The sequence below is a fragment of the Vipera ursinii genome (assembly GCF_947247035.1).
Source record: "Vipera ursinii genome assembly, chromosome: 5".
Taxonomy (NCBI): domain Eukaryota; kingdom Metazoa; phylum Chordata; class Lepidosauria; order Squamata; family Viperidae; genus Vipera; species Vipera ursinii.
Window position 1 is genome coordinate 59,427,114 of NC_139518.1, and position 7,974 is coordinate 59,435,087.

Here is a 7,974-nt window from a genome sequence, read left to right on the forward strand (position 1 = left end):
TTACATAGATTTTACAAAATCACTTATTCAGGAACAGTTCCCATCACATGGAATTATACTTCTGCAAAGAAAGAAGAACACAGCTTTCCAGATGGAGTACTAAAATAAGGAAACCATTGTTACTTTTTTTTTGTCTTGGTAGAACCAGAACTTGGTTTTGTTACACTAGAAAAGGATGAGGGCTCAATTTGTAAATAGCACAATAGCTACAGAGATTTTGAGCGGAAAAATAATAATGGGGAAAATCCAAAGACCCAGAATGGCAACAGTAGTAAAGTTTGGTTGGTTCATTCCTGACATTCATAAAGTATACAAAGGGATTGTGTGAAGTATGCAACAGATGTGACCAACAAATATGGCATGAAAATGATTTATTGAATTGAACTGATTATGTTGTCTGAGTAATCCTAAATAAAAAGACAGGATGACCTAGAGCAGAAATTCACTGACATAAGATGATCCAATGGCTTCAGGAAATGCCATTGTTTGAAAAGAATAGCCTAGGGCAACGCTTTACCTGGAGTGACATAGCAACTCTCCTCCTATCAAAAACAAACAACCTTGCTGAGCTAAAGGTCAGAGTTGTTTGTACGTGAATGAGCTACTATGTGTGCCCTTCCTACTGGAGTTGTGTATTGTAATAATAATTTGCGAACAACAGGAAAGAAACAAAAAGAAACTGGGGGGAAAAACAAGCAATGGAGGAAGGAAGCATGATGGAGCTATTTTCAGCTTTTACTGCATACAGCCTGCACGCCTATAGATGGATATCGCCACAGAAGTGAATATGCTGCTGCATTTTTCCTCTCTAAAGTGGAAGGTTGCAGCCAGAATGCATACAATTAGCCTTAAGAGTTAAATATAGATTATGTGCAAAAAGAAACGGGTTTTTTTAATAGCAGCAAAGACATTATGAACCAGTCAGCACAGCTAGGTAGGTACTCATTCGTGGGCTAAAAGAAAACAAAAAATCGACATCTTTAATGTATCCCTGAAGCTCCACTGGAGGCAATCCTTTCTTCCCACAATCTGATGATATTGATAATGTTCACTTCTGCATCAGACACAGATACAGTACATAGAGGTGGGTGCTTGTCATTGAAATGATTGAGGCCTGATCTCTACAGGCAAAGACATTCACCATGAATGCCCACCCTCTGCTCCATCACAGTCAGCAAAGGGAAGTCAAGCCCCTTCCTGGGTCATTGGTTCCATTCTTCAACTGCTCTTACTTGCAGTCATCTAGAATCTGCCTTCTTATAACGTACATTGATGGTTGGTGGGTCCCTCTGAGATAACAAGGATGACTTGTTTCAAATAGTTGAACGTCCTCCGAGGTTTGGTACTCAGAAGTGGATATGGGCACTGTGGTGTCAGCAATGTAGAATATAGTAGAACTATTCCTTTGTATGATATGAAACTTACACTTCTATTGATGCAGCATAAAATCCCATCTTTTTCCACAATCACATCATAGTGCTGATTTAGATACCCTTTTTTCCTCACAAGCACTTTCACCAAGCTGTCTGTTTTGATGTACAGGTAGTCCTTGGCTTACAAGTGCAACTGAGCCCCAAATTTCCATTGTTAAGGAAGACATTTGTTAAGTGAGTTTTGCCCCATCTTAATGACCTTTTTTGCAAGAGTTGTTAAGTGAATCACTGCAGTATAGGTGGTACCTTGCTCAATATTAGTGACTGTGAGAGGGATCTCGGAGTGCTGGTGGACAATCACTTAAAATACAAGCCAGCGGTGTGCGACAGCTGCCAAAAAAGCCAACACAGTGCTAGGCTGCATTAACAGAGGGATAAAATCAAGATCATGTGAAGTATTAATACCACTTTACAATTCCTTGGTAAGGCCACACTTGGAATACTGCATCCAGTTTTGCTCACCACAATGTAAAAAAGATGTTGAGACTCTAGAAAGAGTACAGAGAAGAGCAACAAAGATGATTGGGGGACTGGAGGCTAAAACATATAGGGAATGGTTGCTGGAATTGGGCATATGTAGTTTAACGAAGAGAAGGGCAAGGGGTGAAATGATAGCAGTGTTCTCAGAGGCTGCCACAAAGGGAGTTAAGCTATTCTCCAAAGCTTATAGTTCTGGGGGACTTCAATCTGCCTTCCATGAGTGAGGCGTCTGAGTTGGCCTGGGAGTTCATGGCTTCCATGACGGCCATGGACCTGACTCAAATAACTCATTACCCGACCCATAGTGGAGGGCACACACTCGACCTGATTTTTATCTCTGGGCAGTGGATTAATGACCTGGGTAGGGGGGACTTAACCATCCAACCCCAGTCATGGTCCGATCATTTCCTTCTCTGACTAGACTTTCAGTTCACCACCCCCTGCCACTGGGAGGCGGAACCAACCAGGTGGTTCCACCCCAGGCGCCTGATGGACCCTGTAAGGCTCCAGACAGAGTTTGGGATAATTCCTGCCTCCCTTGTCCACGACTCGGCCGAGGCCCTAGTAGAAGCCTCGGAGACGGTGGCTGCCGGGGCCCTGGATCGAGTTGTGCCTTTGCGGCCTCTGACCTGGCACAGATCCCGGTTGGCCCCCTGGTTTACCGAGGAGCTCCGGGAGATGAGGCACCAGAAAAGATGCCAAGAGAGCTATTGGAGATCCAGCGGGTCCAAATCTGATCGAACACAGCTAAGAACTTATCTCAAGTCTTACCCAAGTGGCAATGGAAGCGGCAAAGTGTGTTTACTTTTCCACTCTCATTGCATCTGCAGATAATCGCCCAGCTGCCTTGTTCAGAGTGACCCGCTCCCTGTTTAACCAGGGACTGAGGGATGGCTCTTTGCAAGGTAGGGCTGAGGAATTTGTACAGTATCTGCAGGACAAAATCACTCAGATCCGGACAGGCTTGGACTCCAACTGGGTGGAATCCGGAGAAGTGGAGGGGGCAGGTCTTGAGGATACCATTTGGGGTGAGTTTGACCCTGTGACTCTGGATGATGTGGACAGGATCATGGGTAAACTGAGCACTACCACTTGTTTACTCGACTCATGTCCCTCCTAGTTGGTTTTGGCCACCTGGGAGGTGACAGGGGGCTGGCTCCAGGCAGTTGTCAATGCTTCTTTGATAGAGGGTGTCTTCCCCTCCGCCTTGAAAGAGGCGGTGGTAAGGCCCCTCCTCAAGAAGCCTGCCCTGGACCCGGCCTCATTGAATAACTACCGTCCTGTCTCCAACATTTGCTTTGTAGAGAAGGTTGTTGAGAGTGTGGTGGCGCATCAGTTCCTGCAATTCCTGGAGGAAGCAGACTATCTGGACCCGTACCAGTCCGGTTTCAGGCCTGGCTACAGCACGGAAACGACATTGGTCGCACTGGTAGATGACCTCTGGTGGGCCCGGGACAGGGGTTGTTCCTCTGTCCTGGTCCTACTTGACCTCTCAGTGGCTTTTGATACCATTGACCATGGTATCATGCTGTGACGGCTCAAGGGGCTGGGAGTGGGAGGCACTGTTTTACAGTGGTTCTCCTCCTACCTCTCGGGCCATTCGCAGTTTGTATTGGCAGGGGGACAGAGATCTACCCTGAGGCCCCTCACTTGTGGGGTGCCCCAGGGGTTGGTTTTCTCCCCCCTCCTGTTTAATATCTATATGAAGCCGCTGGGTGAGATCATCTGCGGCTTTGGGGTGAGGTATCACTAATATGTGGATGATACCCAGTTGTTCATCTCCACCCCGAGCCAACCCAGTGATGCCCTTGACATGATGTCCCAGTGCCTGGAGGCGGTGCAGGTCTGGATGGGTAGGAACAGGCTCAGGCTCAACCCCTCTAAGACTGAGTGCCTGTGGATACTGACATCTCGTGTTGTCCAACAAGTTCCATCTCTTTTAATGGGGGGGAGGTACTGCCTCCCTCAGAAAGGGCTCGCAACTTGGGTGTCCTCCTTGATTCACGGCTCAACTTGGAAGATCATTTAACGGCCGTGACCAGGGGGGCCTTCGCACAGGTTCGCCTAGTGCGCCAGTTGCGCCCCTTTTTGGACCGAGATGCCCTATGCACGGTTACTCATGCCCTCGTTACCTCTCGCCTGGACTACTGCAATGCTCTTTATATGGGGCTGCCCTTGAAGAGCACCCGAAGGCTTCAGCTGGTGCAAAATGTGGCCGTGCGGGTGCTTATGGGAGTATCTCGGTACTCCCATGTTACACCACTCCTGCGCGAGCTGCATTGGCTTCCAGTTGCTCTCCGAGTGCATTTCAAGGTGCTGGTAATAACCTTTAAAGCCCTACATGGCTTAGGCCCGGGGTACTTGTGAGACCACCTGCTGCCATTGTCTACCTCCCATTGCCCGGTTCGCTCCCACAGAATCGGCCTCCTCAGGGTGCCGTCTGCCAGGCAATGCCGGCTGGCGACTTCCAAGGGGAGAGCCTTCTCTGTGGGCGCACCGACCCTCTGGAACGAACTACCTCTGGAGCTGCGGGCGGCCCCTGACCTTTGGTCCTTCCGCCGTGACCTCAAGACTTGGTTGTTTCAACAAGCGGATCTGGACTGACTATGTATCTTAATTAGATTTTACTGGATTTTAAATTGTCATGTTATCATTGTATTTACTAGTTTAATTCTTTTTAAACTTTTCATTCCATGTTTTTTCTTTTTTAATTTTTATTGTTGTGAGCCGCCCTGAGTCCTTAGGGAGAAGGGCGGCATCTAAATTTAAATAAATAAATAAATAAATAAAGCACCCGAAGGCAGGACAAGAAGCAACGGATGGAAACTAGTCAAGGAGAGAAGCAACCTAGAACTAAGGAGAAACTTCCTGACAGTTAGAACAATTAAACAGTGGAACAACCTGCCTCCAGAGGTGGTGAATGCTCCAACACGGGAGGTTTTTAAGAAGAGACTGGACAGCCATTTATCTGAAATGTTATAGGGTTTCCTGCCTGAGCAGGGGGTTAGACTTGATGACCTCCAAGGTCCCTTCCAACTTTTTATTCTTATTCTTATTCTTATTCTTATTGTTGTTGTTGTTGTTGTTGTTGTGAACCATTAAACAAATCTAATCTAATACCTTGCTGGTGATGACCTAAAGCCCTAAATGGCATGGGTCCGGGTTATTTACGGGAGTACCTTTTGCCGGCGTTAACTTCCCATTGTCCTGTGCGCTCCCACAGAGAGGGCCTCCTCAGGGTGCCGTCAGTCAGGGATTGTTGACTGGTGGCCCCCAGGGGGAGAGCATTCTCTGTGGGCGTGTCCGCCCTCTGGAATCAGCTTCCTGTTGAGCTCCGGATGGCTCCCGACCTTCGCTCTTTTCGCCGCGACCTGAAGACTTGGCTATTTGAACTTGCCGGCCTGGACTGAGGGACTGGGATTTTAGGTCTTAAATTTTAAAAAATTTAAATTTTAGAATGCGTTTTATTGTTTAGGGCTATTTGGTTTAATTTCATTTTAATTTTTGTATATTATGTGTTGTTCATAGTGTTTTAATTGCCCCGTACACCACCCCGAGTCCCTTGGGAGAGGGGTGGTATATAAATCCAATTAAATAAATAAAATTAAATAAATAATGACTTTGTTGGAAGCCAGCTGGAAAAGCAATCATATGACTCTGGGACAGTGCAACCATTATAAATACAAGTCAGTTGGGAAGCGCCTGAATTTTGATCGTGTAATCATAGGGATGCTGCAACGATTGTTAAGTGTGAAAAATGGTCACAAGTCATTTTTTTTTCTTTTTTTCGGTGCCACTGTAACTTGGAAGAGTCACTAAACGAATGTTTTTAAGTCGAGGACTACCCGTACTTGATTTTTATTTTCTAAATGAAGAATTTATGGATTCAGGATCAGTTGTAACCACAATATGTAAAATAAGGGATAAAATATCCTACATGTCTGCAACGAAGAGGTGCATGATATTTAATAGCATCACACATCAAATGGTGGTACGCAAAATATCGTGAACAAGAAGCATCAAAAGCAACATAATGAGTTTCCCTTGTATAAATGACCAATGCCAAGTGTTATTGTCACAAGAATAAAGACAAGCATTGTGGCAGAAGGTTTTTTTTTCCCCTTATGAATCATTCCATAATACAGCACTAGGAGATTTGGCTATGGGACTCCTACTGAAGAATGATTTGAACTGTACGAATAATTGTGAGTCTATGAAAAGCTGCAGGCCCACACAGAAAGAAACACAGTGTGTGACCCTTCATAGTTTTGGTAGACAAGTAGCTATGGCAATGAAAATCCATTGTTCCCAGCTGACTTTGCATTCATTGTTGAAGTGATTACCCTTTTGTTTCATTATGAACTACAATTATGAAGTGCAATTACGGAATGCCTGCTTGCAACAAAGATGTGCTTATATGTAAGAATTGAGTATTCAGAACTTCTTTGAGAAATTTTAAGCATAAATGTTTCAGTATGGGTTTATGAGAGTGACTTTTAAAATTAATGCACAGTAATCAATTTTAAACGTTCCAGAAAAAGCAAAATAACACTTGATGGTTTTAAACATTGTTTCATGTGTCGCAGACAGCAATAACTGCTCCTGGAAGGAACCATAAAAGGGCTGAATTTTTTGTTTTTGATGTCTCAGAACTTCCAAATATTTGTGGCAATGCCTTGCTATCTTTTTATGTTTAAACGAGACTAAAAGAGGGATTTTTTTTAAAAAAAAGCATTTAGTCAAATCATTTTATAATTATAGAAAGTTTGTACAGAGGTATTCTAAAATAATGTAATGTCTGATTAAAGAAAGTACAGAGTACAGAGAAGAGCAACAAAGATGATTGGGGGACTGGAGGCTAAAACATATAGGGAACGGTTGCTGGAATTGGGTATGTGTAGTTTAATGAAGAGAAGGACTAGGAGTGACATGATAGCAGTGTTCCAATATCTCAGGGGCTACCACAAAGAAGAGGGAGTCAAGCTATTCTCCAAAGCACCTGAAAGCAGGACAAGAAGCAATGGATGGAAACTACTCAAGGAGAGAAGCAACCTAGAACTAAGGAGAAACTTCCTGACAGTTAGAACAATTAACCAGTGGAACAACCTGCCTCCAGAAGTGGTGAATGCTCCAACACTGGAGGTTTTTAAGAAGAGACTGGACAGCCATTTGCCTGAAATGGTATAGGGTTTCCTGCCTGAGCAGGGGGTTGGACTAGATGACCTCCAAGGTCCCTTCCAACTACTTCTTCTTCTTCTTCTTCTTCTTCTTCTTCTTATTATTATTATTATTATTATTATTATTATTATTATTATTATTATTATTGTATTTTATCTACTTCCATCTTTTTTCGGCATCTCCATCGATTGACTTTACCTAATCACGACCAGTGAAATAACTATCAATTTCCACTAGACATTTTTAAATCGACTATTTATGAAATATTTATATAGTAGCATATTCCAAATCAGTGTTTCCCAACCTTGGACACTTTTAAAATGTGTGGACGTCAACTCCCAGAATTTCCCAGGCAGCACGTTTAACTCCAGGCATCTTAATGTTCCCAAGGCTGTAAAGCATGTTGTTGTTAGCTGTGAAGTCGTGACAGGGTGATATCTTTGCTTTTTAGTGTGCTGTCTAGATTTGTCATGGCTTTCCTCCCGAGGAGCAAGCATCTTTTAATTTCTTGGCTACAGTCCCCATCTGCAGTGATCTTGGAGCCCAGGAAAATAAAATCTGTCACTACCTCCATTTCTTCCCCATCTATTTGCCAGGAATTGAGAGGGCCGGATGCCATGATCTTGGTTTTCTTAATGTTAAGTTTCAATGTAATGTAAAGCATAATAATATGCGTATATGCATGTCTGATTGTCTCAGGTAACTGTGTGAGAGAATTCCACAGTACCAATGGCAATTCCAAAATGTTTTTACCTGAGGCACTGAGGGTTGAGAAAGAACTCTGATTTTGGAGGAAAAAACTCCTATGCCAAGCTCCCTTTTCCTTCTCACCCTTGCATTATTCAAAACAAGACAGAGAAGGAAAAAACATATTACTACAAAG